The sequence below is a fragment of the Cebus imitator genome, unplaced genomic scaffold, assembly GCF_001604975.1.
Source record: "Cebus imitator isolate Cc_AM_T3 unplaced genomic scaffold, Cebus_imitator-1.0 Scaffold239, whole genome shotgun sequence".
In the NCBI taxonomy this organism is placed as follows: Eukaryota; Metazoa; Chordata; class Mammalia; order Primates; family Cebidae; genus Cebus; species Cebus imitator.
Genome location: NW_016107554.1, coordinates 3,185,354 through 3,205,942, shown reverse-complemented (window position 1 = coordinate 3,205,942; position 20,589 = coordinate 3,185,354). Strand labels below are relative to the sequence as shown.

Sequence of the window (20,589 nt, the reverse complement as noted above, 5' to 3'; positions counted from 1 at the left end):
TCAGGATGCAATTAATAATGACAATAATGTGAATGGTACACTGAAAACAGCAACTTTAAAATAATAAGCTCAAAAATGTTTTCACTCCAGAACATCATTTTACTGTGCCAAGATATAAAATATTGCAAAAATCTGTGATGGTAAAAGTGTAACTCAAGTCTAAGAACAGCCATTCTAAAGGGAAAACATTTTCTCCTTGTGGAGATCTTCATTTTTTCAATGATTAGCAAAAATAAGAAAAGAAGACCCTAAGTGGTTGGATGAAAAAGCCAAGTAATTACTAAGGTCTTCTCTTTTACGCCTACGGGAAAATTAGACTTGGTTTTCAGATTGTGTCTCTTCCTCCTAACAAGAAAATGGAAATACTTAGGAAAGTAGAACAAATTTTGCCTCAGGACAATTTCAGGAATTATTATAATTTTAGAATTCATCTATTTTGATAGATTACTCCCATTATAGAAAACATCACTTCCTGATGAGCTTTTTGAAACCACAGAATAGTCTCAAAAGATCTTTATATCTAAAAACTTTATTTCTAGTACACAGAGGTGGAGGATAGGAGTGTTTAACATCACTACTAATTGCTGTTATTCATTCATTCAGCAAATAGGTATTGAGCTATTAAATTATATCGAATAAGGTCCAGTACATGGTAGGCACACTCTACAAAGGTGAATCTAAACGAGATACACTAGTCATGTAGTCAAAAGCTTACAACTTGTCTACATCTGGATGTCCAGAGTTAATACTGGGAAACACATCGTATTCTGAACTAACTTCAATGACAAGTTTTAAAATAGTTTTGTATATTCAGTTCCTCTAATTTTACTATTTCTCAAATAATAAAAAACATAGAAGAGAGGCATAGTCTAGGAAATGAGTGCGTTACTGACATTCCAAGTCATTATACTGACAATGGACTGTTGAAAACAGTAAATGTACTGATTAAGAAAAACTACTTGTGAGCACACAACAAATTGAGAGCTAATGCAGTTAATATACAAAATGTTAACAAGTCAATATGTAAAAACACACAACTCAAGAGAAAAATAATCAAAAAACTAGAACCATAAGCAAATGATGAAAGATATATAATTGAACAATACGTGTGTGAAAAATGATCGAACTCACTAGTAAAGAGTAAAATGATAAAAGCAAACGATGGCGCTGTCTAACTTTTAGGTTGGCAGAGCCTATTAATTTATACATTCCTAGTATTTTTAAGAGCTAGGAAACAAGGGTTTGTATTGTTTTGGTGAAATTAAACATTTGCAGAATCTTTTTCTTAGGAGGTCAATACATCATACTTTCAAATGTACATAACTTTTAACCCTGAACTGAAATGTCTATCAAATACATAAATCCATGCATTGGAGCAAATATACTTTTATAAGGACATTCATTGCAACATTGTAACAGAAAAAAACCTCAAAGCAATACAAACATTCATTTGCAGAGCAGTTTATGTAAATATGGTACATTCATTAAAATAGAATACTGTCTAGGTACAAAAATAAAGTATGTCTCTCATATGCCAGCAGCTCTCAAAGTGCGGTCTGAGGACCTTTAGGTATCTCTGAGACTATTTCAAGAGATTCACAAGGTCAAAATTGTTCCATAAAAATACTAAGGTGTTATCAGTCTTCTTGTACTATTTTAGAAATCCTCATTCATAACAGCAGAATGGAGTTCTTTTAGAGTCTACATAATATGTGATATGGAAAATGCAGAAGGAGATAAGAAAACTTAGCTGCATTCTATTATATCAAACATTAAAGAAATCTTCAAAAATGTAAAATAAGTCCACCCTTCTCACAAATACTTTCATTTGTTCAGAAAATATGGTTGTTTTAAATAAAACGTTGTTTTAATTGATATTCAATTCTTTTATTATACTTTAAGTAAATGTTTAATGTAATTTTTAATTGTCATTTTACATTTCTAACATGGCAAATGTTGATATGTACAATCAACATAAACAAATAGTTTTTGGAGTTCTTGATAATTGTAAGAGTGCAAAGGAGAACTGAAAATAAAAATTTAAAATGCTGACCTCAGCCAATATGCCGATCTCCAATCTAATCTTCTTTCCCTCACAGTTTCATATTAGAAGTGCAGATATACAGGAGAAAGAGAAAGGGAGGGAAGGATATAAATAAGGAAAAAACCCTCAGACAAATGGAAGCTATAAAGAAGTAAGAAGTATTCCTGCATAATCTCCCAAGTATATTGAGTAGTGATAGGTAACTTGTATAAATGCTATAGGTAAAATTATTACAATAAGATTATATATTGAAAATCTTGAAAATATTATTTTTTGCTATTTTTTGTGTTTAGTGTTTATGTCCATTGTTTTAACATTTCAAACAATTTTTTTCTAATCATTATTTTTATAATATTTGCAAAGTATAGAATACAAAGAAGAAATCTGTATCTCTACTGCTGAGACTAATGACTATTATTTTGGTGTATTTATTCTGAGTATTTTTTATTATAATTGAGTCATTTATTAAGTAAAAATGAGTTTGTTTTTATTATTTTTTAGGTAACATTTTACAAACATTTCAATATTAATCCAATTATTTTATTATTATTGTTTTTTTTTTCCCTGAGGACTATATTGAAAATCATCAAATTTCAATTCTACCTTTAAAAGTTTCCTTATTAATAATTTTGGAGGTCTTCCTCTATGAAACTTCATAAGAGTTTAATGTTATTTTAAGGAAAATAACTAAAACCATATAAAGAAGGGGATCTCCTTTTTTAAGAGAAGTTTCTACACTTTAAGCAATATATTGGCAACAGATGTTTGTAGCTATGGTTCTAAAACAACAGAAGCTTTCCTGACTAGGAAAGCCACTGCAGGGAAGTCATGAAACTGAGGGAATAAATGATTACACCAAATGTCACTGCTGTCAGGAAATTCTTTGAGAAGTGACAGAAACCTCTCAGAAATTTAGAAGTGTTCTCTGCACCACACAGGAAGAAAACCATCTGTGCATTTCAGCACTGGGGACCAGTTAAAATAATTATTGGTTGTCACAAAATTAATGGCTACAGATGAAGACTGGAGCTACCTGAAAAAAGGTATTAACAAATCCACTCATTATGGTTGACATTGTAGCTCTGGAATGAAGGATAATTATTCACTTAAGTAAGACCTTACCCCTTAATGTGGATGATTCACAAAAGATAATTCCAATAGAAGCTGTCCCCCTGGCCGCCAGTATAAGAATGTTCATTAACATAAACTAGTGGATTTCAGATACTCCTCTTTGATCATATCTATATTGTGAGAGCCACCTAATGGTGACCCAATCTCATGAAATTTATCAACCTGTTTTCCAGATTGTTGTACTAAACAAAAATATTTCAGTTGACCATAGAAATATAAACTTGATACTAATGGACACATATACTATTTGTATTAAGTTTTTCCAGTAAATAAATTTAATTACTCTGTAAAACAAAGACTAATAAATTGCCAATTTGAAGTAACAAGTAATTGACTAAACCAGATTTAGCAAATATCCACCCATCACTTAAAACCCTCCAGCATTAAAAGTGTGGCAAATGTTTCAGTTAGATAAAAATACGGTCTCACAGCATAAAATAAATCAAAACACTTGAAAAAGTGGGAAGTTCACAATGCACTATACTTCTTCTTATTATCAATTAGACTTAAGATTTCCCATTTTAATACTTTTCTTTGAAATATCCTATTCAGGTGGGTCAATATAATATTGAAGAACATACTGTTGCTTAAGACACAAGTGTTCTCATCATAATCAAAGTGTTATGAATCCCAGCTACTCGGGAGGCTGAGGCAGGAGAATTGCCTGAACCCAGGAGGCGGAGGTTGCGGTGAGCCAAGATCGTGCCATTGCACTCCAGCCTGNAGGAGGCGGAGGTTGCGGTGAGCCAAGATCGTGCCATTGCACTCCAGCCTGGGTAACAAGAGCGAAACTCCGTCTCCAAAAAAAAAAAAAAAAAAAGTGTTATGAATGAATAGTAGAAAGTATTGGCTTTATTTATTTATTTTTGGACAGGATCTCATTCTGTCACCTAGGCTAGAGTGCAATGGCACAATCATGACTCACTGCAGCCTCCAACGCTCAAGCTCAAGTGATTTTCCCACCTTGTCCTCCTCAGTAGGTGAGACTTCAGGTGCACACCACCACAGCTGGCTTTTTTTTTTTTTTTTTTTGGTCGAAATGAGGTCTCACTATGTTGCCCAGGCTGGTTTTGAACTCCTAGGTTCAACAGTTCTCCCAGTGATCCTCCCATTTTGGCCTCCCAAAGTAGTGGGATCACAGGCATGAGCCACCATACGTACCCATTTTTTAAAGTGGCCTATTTCAACATTTAAGTATTCAGAAGGAATAAATAATTAGACTTACAGCTACCAAAAACCTGCTCTGTAACATATGCTTCAAAAATAACAGCACCGTTCACACATCATAAGGAAATGTGGAAAGCAGTACCAGGGCTCTGTAGCATTTTTCTGTGTTTACAACTTAGAAGACCTCTGGAAGTGTAAAGGATTGCAGAAATACATCATTTAAAAGAAAATGACTCAGCCAGCCTTAACACATAAAGACATAAAACCAACAAATCATACCGCATTCCTCATCAAGATTCACAGTCAAGCTAACTACCATATATATAATTATATATGTATTATATTTATATATTATATATTAATATTATACATATATATTTATCTCTGCTAGTTTGAGCTTTGTGTCTAAAGTCACTGTTGCCATTAATTAATGGAATTAATTAAATGAGGGGTGCAAACTTGTATCCAGTTCTGATTGGATACTTATTCCTAGCTAATAGGTAAGAAGAAAACAGGGCTAAAGTTTGAGAGGTTTTACTACTTTTACTGAATAGTATAAAAATCAGAGTTAAATGTTCTAAATGTATAACAATTACAACTACAGTGTGAAGAAAAGCAAAGAAATTAAACATCAAACCCAAGACACAATGAAAATAATTCACAGTAAAACTAGAGTAAGTATAAGGTTTTAAGAAATAGTAATAACAGTATAGAAAGAGTTTAAAAATATTATTCTATGCTCACAAAAGTATAGGTATCCATTCATTCAGCAGACTCATAATCATTATGGTTTTGGAGGAGAATCGCCTGTTTTGGAACTATCATTTAAACATTAAGACAAAAAAATTACTCAAGTCGTTTGCAAAAATGAAGATTGACCCCATGTTACGGTGTAATCAAAACTATCATTTGAGGGCAGCACCCTTTAGACTGGATTAGGCATTAAGGCAAAGACTAGACATGAAAGGTCATTTATCTTGCGTCTACATCCACTCAATACTAAGGTAACCATCTGGAGTTCATGAAAGAACACAGATGGGCAGATTGTTCAGACCAAAATGTATAGGCTAGTTTTTTATCCTCTACACAAGTTAAACATTAGAGATTTCCTCCCTACCCCATCTTTACTAAGGTATAATTAACTAGTAAAAAGTTTATATATTTGAGGTGTACAATGTGATATTTTCAGATGTATATATATATATATATATATATATGCATAGTGAAATGATGACCACAGTCAAGCTAATTAACATACATATCAACTCACAGTTATCTTTTATTATGTGTATTATAAGCATATAAAAGATCTATATACTTAGTAAATTTCATGTATCCAATATATTAACTATAGTCAACATCTGTACATAAAGTCTCCAGAAATTATTCATCTTATACTTGCAAGTTTGTTCCCTTTCATCAAAATCTACACATTTTCCCCATCCCTATACCCCTGGTAATGATCCCCCTATGCTCTCTTTCTATGAGTTTAACTTTTCTAGATTCCATGTGTATTAAATGAGGTGCTACAGTATATCTTTTTCTGTGTCTGGCTTGCACCCCATTGACAAATACCACTTGATCATAGTTTGTGATCCATTTAATGTGCCGTTAAATTTGGTTCTCTAGTATTTTACTGAAGATTGTTACATCTATGTTTATCAGAAATACTGATCTGTAATTTTCTCTCTTTATGGGGTCCTTCTCTTGCTTTACTACTAGGGTAATGCCAGCCTAGGAAAATGGGTTTGGACATGTATCATCCTCTTTAATTTTTTTGAAATAGTTTGAACATAATAGCTATTAATTCTTCTTGAAATATTTGGTATAATTCACCAGTGAAGCCATTAGGTCATGAGCTTTTCTTTGAAGGGAGATTTTAAATTAGGGATTGTTACTGGTCTATTCAGATTTTCCGTTTCATCTGATTCAGTCTCTGTAGGTTGTTTGTTTCTAGGAATTTTTCTATTCTAGCCAGTCTAATTTTTGACATGTAATTGTTTATAGTAGCCTTTTATGATCCCTTTATTTCTGTGGTGTCAGTTCTAATTTCTCCTCTTTTATTTCTCATTGTACTTATTTAATTGTCTATTTTTTCTGAGTGTAGTAAAAGGTCTGTCAATTTTATTTATCTTTTCAAAAAAACAATAATTAGTTTTGTTGTTCTTTTCTATTGATTTTCTGGTATCTATTTTATTTATCTATTCTCTGATCTTCATTATCTCCTTCCTTTTGCTAAATTTTGGCTTAGTTTATTATTTTTCTAGTTCATTGAAATGAAAGTAGGGCTGTTTATTTGAGATATCTCTTTGTTTATCATGTAGGCATTTAACACTCTAAACTTGTCACTTAGAAATGATTTTGCTGCATCCCATACGTTTTTGTATGTTGTGTTTCCATTTTCTTTTGTCTCAACATTTTTTTGATTTATCTTTTAAATTTTTGACACATTGGTTTTTCATAAATGTGTTGTTTAATTTTCATATATTTGTAAATTTTCCAGTATACTTCCTGCTACTGATCTCTAGTTTTATACTATTGTGGTTCAAAAATATGCTTAATATGATTATAATCTTTTAAAACTTAAGACTTGTTTTGTGGATTAACATATGATCTATTCAGGAGAATGCTTTGTGCATGCTTGAGAAGAATGTGCATTCAGTTGTCTTTGGATGGTGTCCTTTGTATGTCTGTTAGGTTCATTTGTTCTAAAATGTAATTAAAATCCAAACTTTTCTTATTGATTTTCTATCTGGATGATCTATTTGTTATTGAGAGTTGGGTATTGAAGTTCCCTACTATGATTGCATTGCTCTCTATTTCTGCATTTAGCTTTGTTAATATTTGCTTAACATATTTAGGTGCCTTAACAGTGGGTGCATATATATTTGCAATTGTTATGTCCTCTTGATGTAGTGACAACTTTATCATTATATAATTATCTTCATTGTTTCTTTTCCACAGTTTTTACCTAAAAGTCTATTTTGTCTGATAGAAATATAGCTACTCCTACTCTTTTAGGTTTCAGCTTTCATGGAATATCTTTTTCCATCCCTGCACTTTCAGTCTACGAGCGTCCTTAATGCTGAAGTGAGTTTCTTGCCAGCAGTATTTAGTTGCATCTTGTTTTAATCCATTTAGCCACTCTATGTGTCTTTTGATTAGAAATTTTAATTCAGTTACCTTTAAAGACATTATTAATAGGGAAAGGCTTGCTATTGCCCTTTTGACAATTATTTTCTGACCATTTTGTAGATCCTTTGATCCTTTCATCTCTCTTGCTATCTTCCATTGTGAATTGATGCTTTTCTATAGTGGTATGCTTTGATTAATTTCTCTTTTTTTTTTATGTATCTACTATAAGTTTTTGCTTCATGATTACTTTTGGCTTATATAGTTCATCCTGTAGTTATAACAACAATCTATTTTAAACATAATACTTTGATTGCATAAAAAAATTGTACACTGCTTCACACCCAATTTTATGTTTTTATTGTTATAATTTACATCATTTTATCTTGTTCATCTATTAACAGGTTATGATGCTATAGTTATTTTTAATACTTTTGGTTTTTAACCTTTATGTTAGAGTCATAAGTAATTAACACTCTACCATTACATTATTAGATTATTATGAATTTGTTTATATATTTATCTTTACTGGTGAGTTTTATAGTTTTGTTTGCCTTCATGATATTAATTAGCATACTTTCCTTCCAGCTAGCAGAACTCCCTTTACCATTTCTTGTAAGGCAAGTATAGTGGGGGCAAGCTTTCTCAGCTTTTGTTTGTCTTGGAAAGTCTTTATCTCTCCATTTAAGAAGGACAGCTTTGCCAGGTAATATATTTTTGTTTTGCAATTTATTTTTCCAGCACTTTGAATATATCATTCTACTTTGTGCTGCCCTGCAAGGTTTTTGCTGAGAAACCCTGTTTCTTGGCTGAACCTCATGCAGGTTCTCTTGTATGTGATAAGCTTGTTTTTCTAGGTGCTTTAAAAATTCTCTTTGTCTTTGATTTTTGACAATTTTATCTTAATGTGTCTTAGTGAGTCTTCTTTGGGGGAACCTATTTGAGGCTTGAGCTTCATACACCTAGATGTTCACATGTCTCTCCAGATCTGAAAATATTTCAGCCATTATTTTTTAAAATAAAAATTCTGTCCCTTTCTCTGTCTCTTCTTCTGGAGCTCCCAGACAGTGAACGTTTGCTTTCTTGATATTGTTCCACAAATGCTGTAGGCTTTGTTCATTTGTTTTCATTGTTTTTTCTTTTTTTTTTTAATATACATAATTTTACTACAAAATTTTTTTCTTAAAAAACAAAAGGCAACATCCTAAAAAAACAAAAATTTACTATTGATACTAATTCCTACAAGTTTGCTGTGCTACCATACACAAGTCAAGAAATTTAAAAAAACATTAAATATTTAGGAACATTCAACATCAGAAGCTGTAAAATCTAACTGTATGTAGTAGCCCATCGAAAAGCTACAACCTGCATTTTTTCAAAAGTATTTTCTCTACAGAGAATCTTATCAGCTATACAAAAATCTGTACATTTTTATACTGAAGCTAATATTGAGCTGCACTTGAATTGACATTCTTAGGAAAACAATTGCCTGAGCACACACGCACCCTCCACACTCATCATTAAAGGATAGCCATTTATTCTTCATCTTCCTCCTCCTCCTCCTCCTCCTCCTCATCTTCTGGTTCATTCTTCTTCTTTGAGCCTGTTGGCCTGCCAGGGCCTTTCTTTCCTGCTTCACTTTTGCCCTTGGCACAATATGCAGCAATATGCTTTTCATATTTCTCCTTTAGTTTAGCTGCTTTCTGTTCATACGGTTGTTTATCTTTGGCTGACTGCTCAGACCACATTTCACCCAATTTCTTTGCAGTATCCCCAATGGATAGGCCTGGGTGTTCACTTTTGATCTTTGGGCGATGTTCAGAGCAAAACAGGAAGAAGGCAGATGGTGGCCTTTTAGGAGCATTGCGATCCTTTTCCTTTCCTTTCTTATCACCTTTGGGACGGACGTAATTTTTCATCTCCCTATCATAGCGAGCTTTGCCACTTTTTGCCATATCTTCAGACTTCGACTTCTCCTTTGCAGACACGGTCTTCCATCTCTCCGCACACTTCTTGGAGAACTCCGTGAAATTGACGGAAGAGTCCGGGTGTTTCTTCTTGTGCTCTTCCCGGCAGGTCTGCACGAAGAAGGCAAGGCGTACGAGGAGCTTTTGCCCCTCGGCTTGTTGGGGCCTCCTTTACCCATGGCGAACAGAGCGGCGTCCACCTGGTACGAGCTTTTCCTGAGAGTCCCGCAAAGCGGCCGGTCACGACTAAGACGCTTCCCTCGCGAGGCTCCGGCGTAAACTATTTTCTCTCTTTTTTATCTCTGACTGAATATCTTCAAGTGCTATATCTTCAAATTCACAGATCATTTCTGCTTGATCTAGCCACCTGATGACACTCTCTATTGCAATTTTCATTTTATTCATATATTCTTCAGCTCTAGAATTTCTGTTGGTTTCTCTCATAATTTCTATATCTTTATTGAACTTCTTATTTTGCTTATGTTTTTTTTTTTTTTTTTTCTGATATCATTGAGTTGTTTTTCTGTGTTTTCTTGTAGCACACTCAATTCACTTAAGGAATTGCTCCCTTAAAACAATTATTTTGAAGCTAATTTGTCAGGCAATTTATAGATCTTAATTTTTTTGGTGGGCTCATTATTGGAATATTATTTTGTTCCTTTGATAAAATCATATTTTTTAAAAATTTTCTAATGTTCTTTGAAGTCTTACATTGCTGTATTCTCGTTTGAAGAAGCAGTTATCTTCTTCAGTTTTAATTCTTCACCAGTCAACCCGGCCAGAGATTCTGAGCTCTCTTAGATTCACCTAGTGCTCTTAGACCTTTCCCATGGATGCATCTGCTCCATACCATTTGTTACCTCTCATGGAGGAATTCTTAAGACTGTATGCTGTCTCTTGATCCCACAAAGCTAGGACAGGTTCTGAGAACCTCTCATTTGTGTTCTCTACGGCCGTGCGCTGAAATGCACAAATTCATATGCCGTCTCTCAATCCTGCAGAGTCATGCTTGCTGTCTGAGTGAGACACTTGCTCTTGCTGTCTATAGTGGTATTCCAAGGGAGCTAACTTGGGTCATGGGTGGACTTCCTCGTGGAGTCTGCAGAGTGGTTAGCAGGATCTATAACCTCCCTTTCCTGCTCCCAGCCTCTTCCAACCACTCAGTCATGCTAATTACCTCCGTATCCTGGGTGGGGTTAGAAAGAAATGGGTGTCTTGGGCAGCATCCCATTTAGCTAGGGGAACTGGGCACTTACTCACTACTTGTTTATCTTTCCATATGGGAATACTTGTAGGTTGAGGGAGCCTCTCTTGGCACTGAGCTATGCCCAGGGAAGGGGTGACATGGGTAAAGGGGAGACATGAGTAAAGTGAAACTATTCTTCTTATTCTCCTCAATACATCTATCCTTGGATATCATTTGCTCCAACAGTGTGCTGGGGCTTTTCTACTAGATGCCCAGACTCCCAAAAAGGTACTCTCATCCATTGTTAGTTATCAAAATCAGTGCTTCTCTGGGATATTATGGTATTATGTTTCTGTTCCACCATCTTGCTCTAATTATTAGTGCTTAATAGATTTATTGCCTGGACATCAGTGTGGTATAAGAGAAAGGATTTGCATCACACAAAAAGGAATCACAAGTTCTTTCTCTTTCTACCTCTCTCTTTGTGTGTGTCTTTCTCTCAGTATAAACATACTGTTTGCATTTTTTAGCACATTTGTCTAGTCAAAGTATTACATATATTATGTGCATTATCTTTTTAATCCCTACAAACATCTTGTGTTGTATATTTTATTATTATCTCTATTTTACAGCCGGTTCAATAGTAATTCTTTTAAGCCCAAAGGAATGGTATAGAGGGAAAAAAAGGAAAAGAACACGGTAATACAATGGAGTAAGTCATTTGAGCCTTATTAAACTTACAATGGTCACACACCAAAACTGATCTGAGATAACTTTTGTCATACATAAAAATTGTATCATATCAATTCTCCCATGCTAATTTTTTAATTTAAGGTAAATGTCTACCCTCAGAAATTTAGGGGGAATAAAAAATATGTTAACACTATTAACAAATCCTATAGAACTTAGAATCTTAGAAAAACTAGAGGAAAAATCAATCTAACAGCTTTTGGTAAACTAGGACCTCATATAAAATTATGAAGGAAAATAACTCCTATAACAGATTTGCTAAACATTTCTGCTTTTCTTTGGTAAAAGTATTTGATGATTTTTGAAATATTTGTTTTAACTTTCATGTCAGCAATTATTGAGTGATTTATAATAATTACATTAACTATATTGAGTTTTTATATAATGATTTTTATACTCCTTTTCTTGGGTTTTACATTTCCTTATATTAAAAATTCTTACTATACATTCATCTTGAATTATGGATCATTTTATATTATTTTTGAGAGATAAATTCAGAACTTTTAGAGCTTAAAAATATTTTGCACATTATTTTTATATTTATTTTGTAGCCAAGAACATTGAGAAGAAATTAGGTTCCACCATGTGGGACAATGACCCAGGTAATTTAAAAAAGAAAAGCAGGGCTGCAACCCACACTCTTCACTCCTTCATAGTCCTCTAAAGGTGAATTTGATCAGCATATTATGAGCAAACAAATATACTAATTTTTCCTTTTCTCATTCATTTTTGGCTCTAGTCAACCTGTAATAAGAGTTAAAGTAAAAAGCATACAGTAGCCATACTTTAGTTCCTACGTATATGCAAGTTGTTTAAAATCCAGGATGAGTAAAGTTTCAGGCAGTCAAACGTTCTCACAGAAGATCTGTTATTTTACATATGATATGTTTTTCTCAGATCCCTGAAGAACTAGGTACTTAAACATGTATTGGTACAAGGTCATTGCTTTACTGAAATGGCTTTAACTTAACATAAATCAACTCAGTACCTCTGTATATCCCTTCTTTAAGGAAAGACATAGAAATCTGGAGTCTACGGTCACTTTAATTCTTACTTGTCCACACTTATTGAGGTAACAGTCTAGCTTCCTGTGCTTCTATTTCCTGTTGGGTGTTTAAGATCAGATGGTGTTAAAAACATCTCTGGAAATGAATGCACAGGTGGCAAAGGAACTGAACTGCAATTTGTGAGCTAAACAACTTGCTTTTGTATTTGATGCAATCACCAGAATAATATAAAAGAGAATAAAACTTCTACTGTCTGAGTTGAAGTTAAATTTGCAGAAATAAAAATGAAAGAGTCAAAAAAATATAATTTGTAGTTAAGTACTAAAATTATCATTAACAAAAAGTCTCTATGGGGCTTCCAGGGCTGTATCTCTATATTACATGCATACCCATTTTATATATTTTACTCTGTCAAATCTTTATGCATGACCACAATCAAAAAGACACATATTTTGAAATTTCCTTCTTTGTTTTACCGTGCTGGTAACAGCCTGCCCTGCACTTCACAACCATCAGTTTTAATCTATTGAGTTTATTTATGAACAAGTGGGTTAAAAGCATAGCATGTAAAATTAAGGAACAGCTGAAGACAGTATTCTGTTGGATGTCTGCTTGATATCTGCTCCAAAATAAAGTTTTTCTATGCACAAACTAAAATGTTATGTTTTGAATTAAACCTTTGACTTTATTTTATGATCACCAATATGTTTAGTCAAATTGTTTTAAAATTTTTAATGTAGAAAAACATTCCTTTTCAAGTTGTCCCCAGCACAATTTCATCAAAAATGTCTCAAGGGAGAAGTAACAAGTGGAGAAAAAAAAAAGATTACCTCCTACTAAAAATATCTGCACTATGTAATTAGCTGATAAACATATAGAAATGCAGCCCAAAGAAACAGAACAGCTTGCTAACAAAATAGTATTCTCTTTATCTGAAATAACAAGAATTTCCAAACAGCTCTAAAATAAGGCAAACTGTTTTTTAAAAAAATTAATTCCCTTGAACAAAGTAGTGAGCAGGGATAGAGGGACAGGAAGCGCCATAATAATTCTGCAAGTTTTAGCCAAATATCCCACAGATCTGGGCATGAGAAATGGGACTGGAATGCAGTGTAAATAGATAATTCTTCTTAGCGAGGCATTCTCCTCTTGATGGTCCTTTCTAATCTGTCCTGTGCTGTAAGACATTTGAAAAACATTGTCATACCTACATTCTGACTTATTGTCTGTCATTGAAATATGGAATGTGATAGGAATTTTTATGAAATCTTTGTCAGACTCAAGGTTTTATCAGCATCAACTCTATGCAGAATATAAATATTTTAAATAGTACATGCTCAATGCTTGGATAAAACAGTTTTTAAAAATATTACCCACTATCTCCTCCCTCATTGTGCTTTGACTATTTCAGAATGCTCCACTATATATTGAAGATAAAAGAAGACTATTGTGTTGGGAACTCTGGAGAAGTGAGATAGAAAATTTAAGTCAGGTGTGAGAAAGAGAAGCAACGCCACCAGAGAGATGGAAAATATATCTATTTTTATAATAGCTGTTAAGTTCAGCGAGTTGTACATTAAGACATGAGTAAAGGAATTCCAAATGAACATTGTAGACTAAGAAACTCACTTGCTAACAGCAGGCTGGATGCCAAAGACACACATTTCTTCACCCTTCTTTCTATTATATGGGTTATTACTGAACACACAGTTCTTTAGAAGGGGAAGAAAAACAAATGCTTAAGTATGTAAATTGATTGCCAGGAATGCAAATATTTCCATTCTGCTTTGCTAAGGTCATTAAAAACACACCCAGGGGAAAAAATCACTACTTTTTAATAAATTAATTTTCCATCTCTAGATTGTACAGTTTCCAATCCAACATCTGTTACCTTTGTTAGTCTGTGATCTGCCAAAGATTGTTCTTTTTAATATCCATTTAGAGAAATGTGAAATTCATAATTTTAACTCTTTGAATGTCATAAAAATTTTAAAATATGTATCTCTTGCTTAAGGAACTAGGTAATGTTGGGGACAATGTTGATAATCCATTTGTAGAAAAGATATCCATTCATGTGTTTGCCTCTTACATGGCAAAGAATTCAAGAGAAAAAGATAGAAGAAAATACACTTGTTTTTTATGTTCTAAGTTACTTAATGCTAAACACTTTTTCAGAAGAGTAAATGTGCGTATCAACTGAGCGGTACATGTAAGTGATCTGAACAAATATTATCAAGTGGGCTCTTTATGATAAAACAAAATAAAGAATAATGTAATACTCACAAAAAGGCTCAAGTTGAAGGTATACATCTAGAAAAGTAGAAGGAAGAAGCCACCAGAGGGAAAGAGGAGTCTACAGTAATAGTGGCAACTCAGGGCTCCTTGGGATATAGGGCCAGTGAAATTTTGTGTGGCTGAAAGTGATTTCCAGGAGAGCATGGCTAAGAGATTTAGGTTGGCAACTGAACAGTTCTGTGCTATGCTGTACCTCATTCTTTCTGTCTCTCTCTCTCACTCACATACACACACACACACACACACACACAGAAACATGCACACACACACACACACACGCAAAGTCAAGAGTCTCGCTGAAGCAAAAATATATGAACTGAGCTACTCCTGAGAAATCAAGGGTAAAAATAAGGGGGGACCAGAGAAATGACTGTGTCTGGATGCTGTGAGGTTACCGAAGCATTTACTATGATCCAAAAGATTTAACAGAAACACAATCTTACTATTTCATTTCTGTATGTCTTTTCCTACACAAAGAAAAGGTAGAAAAGGCAGTCAGTTTGGTCAATTTTAGGTAGCCTATCATCTTGTTCACTCTTAGTTCTATGGGTTACCTTGTAAATAGGCTACGTTTAAACTCATTCATTGTTTTTCTTAGGTAACCTACTTGTTCCTGCTACATGCAAGAGGCAGTGTGATATTTAAATAATGCGTCACTTGCGGTTCTGGTTCTAAGAAACTTACGTAGGTTACTCTAATAGAGTAACACAATATGGAATTGAGGGACAGACTCTGTAAATCAGAAATGAGAGTTCCAGCCCTAGTTCAGTTAGCAGCAAAGGAGTCGTGTGATATGGTAACTATTTAATCTCCTGGGTGTATATTTATGAAACAAAGGAGAAAGATTAGATAAAATGTAAGAATCCTGGAGATCCAAAACTTTTAGAATTCCAGGAGATTTCTTCAAAGTAATACAGATATGAGGGAAAGCAAGGCGATAATTGTCAAAAGAAAGCCGTTGATCATTGACACAGGGATCAGCACCCTCACAGTCATATGGCCCCGAAAGAACCAATACGTTCAAAAATTTCATTAACACGTTTGTTGTCTTTTTTTTTTTCCCTGTTTGTTGTCTTCACTGTAAATTACTTCTGCTAAACTCTACTGATGGCAGTTCAAATTAGAATGCATCCATAACTGTCTTCTAGGGGAATTACAGGTGACTTATGGAGGGTTCTACAGCAATTCAGAAAGGATAGCTGGGTTCTAGCCCCCATGATGACATAACAGAGGTATCATCTTAGATCAGGCACTTAACCTCTCGTAAATAAGCACAATAGTTAACTTGCTGGAATGTAGGTAGCTACACTGGAGAGCCATTCTAATTCCAAATTCTGTGATTCTTAAACCACTCAATTCCCCATTTGACTCTCCTTCAAGCCTTGTACAACTAAACAACTTGGTAAAGATGTGTGACCCAGCTTGGCACTCTAGAATGTGTCACTTCATCAGACTTTATCATATATTATTTTCCCCATTAACTTCTAATTCTTGTGACTATTTCTATTGTACAGTGGAGGAAAATAAATTTTAGAAAAGTGAAAGGGTTGCACACTCAAATAAGTATCCAAGTATAAGTATCCAAGTATAAGTATCCAAGTATAAGTATCCAAGTATAAGTAAGCCACCAAAATGGGCAACATGAAGGTGATCCAAGGAAAACTATTAATCCAGGTCTATGCTCCAAGAAATGTAGGTGATTTGAGCAAATTGAAGATGTTAAGTAACTAGATGATCTCCTGGAATATCCAGAAAAGAATGCAGCCCTGGTGACAGCCAGTGAGACCTATTTCAGGCTTCTAACCCAAAGAATTGTCAGATATTAAGATTATGTTGTTTTAAGCCACACAGTTTGTGGTAGTTTGTTACACCAATAGAAGACTAATACAGAAGCTAACCAGAATATACAGTCAAAAGTTAAAAATGACACTAGAATTGTATGTGAAATTAGGCAGAGATCCTAACACATGGGGATGAGAAGAGATGTCTTCATGAAAGAGGCATAATTAATGTGGTACTGAAGGATATGCTGAATTTTGTCTTGTAGAAATACGTAAGAAGGATATTTCAAGTAAAAAATACAGTGTGTGTAAAGATTGAATGAAAGGAAGCATGGAGATTTTTATGGTGAACAATGGCTATAGAAGACTCATGGTTTATAATGTCATAAGTTGCAAGCAACATTTTAATTGTTATTAATGCAAATTAAAATATCTATAGTAATAAGCTAAAATTCATTTTCATACCTGTATAATCATTGATACACATGTCATCAGAATATAGCACTGACAAGCCACTTGGAGATTTGATTGACTCATACCAAAATGGAAAAAGAGCATTTATCTTTCAAAAGCTTTCAAAGGAATCATTTATATCATGACTAGTATGAAAATAAGAAAATTCAAAATAACATAAAAGAAACATTGGATGTTTACTATATGCAGAAGACACAGTGCTTTCTAAACACTCTCTTATTTAATTCTCAGAATTCCTTGAAATGGATTTGATTATTAACATCATCTATAAATTAATATTAATGCCTAATCTTAGAATAGTTAGGTAAGTGGCTTAGGTCTTGCAAATGAGTGACAGAGCTGGGATTTGAATTTTGGGGAAGCAATTTCTTAACCAGGGTATTAGTCTGTTCTCACACTGTTAATAAAGACGTACTCAAGACTGGGTAATTTATAAAGGAATGAAATTTAATTGACTTACATGGCTAGGGAGGCCTCACAATCATGGCAGATAGAGAAGGAAGAGAAAAGTCATGTCTTACATGGTGGCAGGCAAAAGGGCGTGTGCAGGGTAACTCTTCTTTATAAAACAGGTCTCATGAGATCTCATGAGACCTCAGTAGATCTCATGAGACCTATTCCCTATCACAAGAATAGCATGGGAAAACCCACCCCACAATTCAGTTACCTCCCACCAGGTCCCTCCCACAACACATGGAGAATATGGGATATTTGAGGGGGTGACACAGCTGAACCATATCAGTTAATATCTCTCATGTACAACAAATAAAAAATGAATGATTGTCGGGTGCAATGGCTCATGACTGTAATCCAAACACTCTGGGAGGCTGAAGTAGGTGGCTCACTGGAGGTCAGGAGTTCAAGACCAGTCTGGTCAACCTGGTAAAACCAGGTCTCTACTAAAAATTCAAAAAATTCTTGTTGGTGGGTGCCTGGAATCCAAGCTACTTAGAAGGCAGAGACAAGAGAATCACTTAAACCCAGGACACAGAAGTTGCAGTAAGCCAAGATTATGCCACTGCACTCCAGCCTGAGTGACACAGCAAGACTCCACCTCAAAAAAAAAAAAAAAAAAAATGAACGACGACATAGCTTACCTTAATTTTAAGAACAGTTTGAAGACTTCAGGTCAATAAATAATATCTTCATTTATTATCTTCTAATTGAACAAAATATTAATAATTAAGTTCAGAAAAACCCAAGTGATAATAAAAAATGCTCTGTGTAAAATTAATCATACATTATTTGATGTAAATTTTTCGTTTCTTGGTTCATTAGCAATCAGCAGCTATATTCATAAGAACAAATATAGCATTCCCTTTTTAAAAGCAGCATGCCTTTTTTCCATATGGCTTCTGAGCTAGATTTCATTGGAATTTGTAGTACAGGGTTACAACTGCAAACTAATTTCCAAGTTTGTACACATATAACCCTCACCATCAGTAGATGAGTTGATATTAACTTCCATCAGGTCTAAAATTTTTGATGCTGAAATTGCTGTGAAGTGGTAATAATAAAAAGAATTAGTGAGCATAACTCACCTTGATAAGGATCTGTATTTTATTGGAAAAACAACGGGAAATTGATAACAGATTTAAACAAAGGAGCTGTGATCTGATTTGTATTTTTTAAAAGATCTGAGCCTTTTGTGAAGTCTAGCATCTTAGTCCATTTTGGCTGCTATAACAATAAGCTGGGTGGCTTATAAGCAACAGAAATTTATTTCTTATAGTTATTCAGGCTGGGAAGTCCTAGATGTAGACAGCAGCAGATTCAGTGTCTGGTGAGGGCCCACTTCCTCACCGATAGCATCATCTCACAGGGTCCTCACATGGAGGAAAGGCAAATAAGCTCCCTCAGAACTCTTTCATAAGGACATGAATCCCATTCATGCATGCTTCACCCTCATGTCCAATTCACCTTCCAAAGGCCCTGCATCTTAAAATCATTACCTTGGAGGTTAGGGTTTCAACACATGAATTTGGGGGGGGGCATAAACGTTAAGGCCATAGCAACTAGATTAAATGTAACCAAGAATGAATGTGTGAGATTATGGAGGCCCCTATGAAAGTAATGCCATTCATGGCTAAATTTTCTCTTTAAAAACAAAGTGTCAAGTATTATCAAGCATGTGGAGAAACTGGAACTCTCATGTATTGGCAATGGAAATAAAAATAAGCACAACTAAACCCCTCTGGTACAAAACTCTTTGGCAAAATCTATTAAAGCTGTATTTACATACCTTATGACCAAGCAATTTTCATTCTTAGGTATAAAATAACTATTCACAACAGAAATAAGTGCATGTGTTCACCTAAAGACATGTTCTAGAACTATAATGTCCAATGTAGTAGCCACTAACCAGATGTGACTACTTAATAAAAATTAGCTAAAATTAGAAGTTTATTTCTTCTGCCACACTAGCCACACATTTCAAGAGGTCAAAAGCCACATGCAGCTAAAAGCCACCATCTTTGGCAGTGCATATGAAGAACAAGCCTGTCATTGTAGGAAGTTCTATTGCACTATGCAATCTTAAAATGTTTTATCGTGGCATTGCTAGTAATGAACAAATGTTAGAAATGACCTAAATGTCTGTCAATGGACTGTGACATATTCACTCAAAGTGACATTACATAGCTATGAGGATGAATTAGCACTGAATCTCACAAACATATTTTTGAGTAAAACAAGTTAGGCATAGAAGAATACAGGCTTTTTCAAGTTATATAAAGTGCTAAAGAGATAAAACCCATTTATTTTGTTAAAAGTCAGGATAGTGAGGATTGGGGGAAGATGGCTGACAATGAACAGCTCAGGATTACAGCTCCCAGTGAAAGTGGAGAGGGTGAGTGGATGCGGCATTTCCAGATGGATTTTTATTGCCCACAGACCAGGAGATTCCAGGCGGAGGAGCCCCACGGGTCGCCTGTGCGGCTGTTTCGGCCCTTGCGGCTGCTTTGCCTGCACCCGGGCACGGCAGTTCTCCGTACAAAAGACACTGGTCTGGATGCCTTCTTAGCTGGCGATTGGAGCCCTGAGATGGCAGAGTCGCCCATTCATCTGAAATAGTAAGCCAGGCCAGGACATTCCTAGGCAAAAAAACCGCCAGGAGTCTCGGGGCCACCGGCTCAGTGATTCGCGGCATGGGAGATCTGGTGCCTTTTCAACAGGGAGAGAGTTGACCTTTCAACAACAACAAAAAAAGACTCTGAGTCAGGGAGCCAGGTGATCAGGCTCAGCTGGTCCCACCACCCGCCCCCACAAAGAAAAAACAAACAAAGAAAAACCCAGTAATTGAAAACGCTCTGGGTTGAGAGTTTCACAGCAAGCACAGCGGAACCTGGGATGGTCTGGCTCTGTGGGGGAGGGGCGTCCGCCATTACTGGGACACTCCACCTCTACGGAGGCAGTCTGACCACTGTTGAGGCAGCCCGCCATTGCTGAGGCAGCCTGCCATTGCTGAGGCAACCCACCATTGCCGAGGCAACCTACCACTACTGAGAGAGTCCGCCATAACAGAGGCGGGCCACCATTGCCGAGGCAGTTCTAACTACACCCATATAAACAGGACTGCAGGGAAGATCACACGGCAGCTGGGTGGAGCCCACAGCAGCTCAGCAAAGCCTCTACAGGCAGACAGTGACTAGGCTGC

At 35.1% G+C, this 20,589-nt stretch overlaps 1 protein-coding gene and 1 pseudogene across 13 annotated transcripts in view; both read right to left on the bottom strand.

The window, feature by feature from the left end:
- Window positions 1-20,589, bottom strand: part of RBMS3 (RNA binding motif single stranded interacting protein 3) — a 764,636-nt gene that overhangs the window by 188,242 nt on the left and 555,805 nt on the right. The window lies entirely within an intron of this gene.
- Window positions 8,614-9,735, bottom strand: LOC108282356 (annotated as a pseudogene). Its single transcript, XR_001816377.2, has one exon. The product of XR_001816377.2 is annotated as a high mobility group protein B2-like (transcript).